Raw genomic sequence first — 1,698 nt, 5'->3', positions numbered from 1 at the left:
GAGAGTCGTAAAAATTTGAGTATACGTAAGTGAAGATAGACGAAAATTGATTTGATGGCCACGCCGGCCGGTGGTGCGGCGATTAGCGGACGGAAAATGGTAACAAAATATAAGGTAGATGCGAAATACACATACACACGCACATAGCATAGATATTGGAACATTTTATATTGGAGAATTCCTCGAGGTAGAGAGTCGGGTGGCATACCAGAGATAATTGCATTTTTCGTCGTAGCGTTTAATTGTACAGGATACCTTGTTGATTTTTATTTTTGTCATTAGCGCGATGCTGGAATAGAATTATTAAGATACGGAAGTTAAAGAGCTGCTATCTTCGTGCGCGAAACTTTCGTGATAACGTTACGACATTGAATTGTCTGATGTGGTCGGTGATTTATTTTCAACGGTGGGGCTCTCGATGAGGAGGCAGCCCCATTCAATGGAGCTGGGTGACGAAACTCGATAATGCTTATGGTACCATGATCCTGTGTCGCTATACTGAAACCGCGATAGCTATTATAGCGAATGTATATTCCGCAACGTCGATACGTGTTTATCTAAGTGCCACATGCATTTTGAATTACGATCAGTCAGTAAGTCCACATATCTCGAATGCAGATTTTATTTATCTTTGCGAGATTATAAACTTGTGATTGAATCTTTGAAGAGGACAGTTTTATTCATTCACGGAGAAAATTTTATATTAAATTTTACTATGCTGTCACACCAACTGCGGACCATGATGACATGTAACAACATTTTTACGTGGTTATTACTTTTGACATTGTTACATGTCATCATGTCAAGTGCTACGATCATAGCATTTAATGCTATTTATAACATTGAATGCTATGATCGTAGCATTAAATGCTATGGACATAGTAATTTTACTATAAGACTATAGCATTTAAACTTGTGCGTTTTGATGGTTCGCAGCTAGTGCGATACCATAATAATATTTACTATAAAATTTTCTCCGTGTTGATTTAACAGATCGGTTAAATCGATGAATAAAAAATCTAAGAGTTATCTTATTTTTATATATTATTTCTAAAATACGTTTGAAAGTAAATTGCTTTTAAATAGGATTGTTTTTTGTATATCTGCGCGTTTTTTTAATATAACATTGACTTTGATGCCGCGAGATATCGATATGCTCTTTTTCCCGTGTCGCTGGATGACTCATATTTTTTGATTAGAATAATTGAGTGTGTGAGCGAATCTATTGAGAATACCGATACTTCGGCCTATTTATCTTTCAAATTGAGAATACCTTAGGGAAATACGGTCTAGTGTTCGGCACGCGCCGGGTTATTCCCAGATCGTTTCCACTTTCGCGCTCTCGCGTGCAAAAGTGCAGTATTATTTTATGCGCGAAAACGTCAATAATTTTGTTAAAATCGTTGGAAAATAGTAGTGTGCTATGATGTAAATTATAAAAAAGAGAGATAAAAACAAGTTGGTTGGCACCGACAATTTAATTTAATTGCCACGCTTAATATAAAGCGTGCTTACTATGTTATAAAATGAGCAGGGAGAGTTTATCGTGCCGTTATAAAATCTCGGTGCGGCGACGGATGCAAATTAAAAATATTCTACAAACACGCGATAAATTCGTAGTATGATTTAACGTTCGGACTTTATAGACACGAATAAATTCGCGGGCGGCAAAGTGCATTTTCGCGTACGTCGCAACCG

The sequence above is a fragment of the Temnothorax curvispinosus genome, unplaced genomic scaffold (genome assembly GCF_003070985.1).
Source record: "Temnothorax curvispinosus isolate PA1 unplaced genomic scaffold, ASM307098v1 QBEX01008837.1, whole genome shotgun sequence".
Classification (NCBI taxonomy): Eukaryota; Metazoa; Arthropoda; class Insecta; order Hymenoptera; family Formicidae; genus Temnothorax; species Temnothorax curvispinosus.
Note: the sequence above shows the minus strand (reverse complement) of the source record.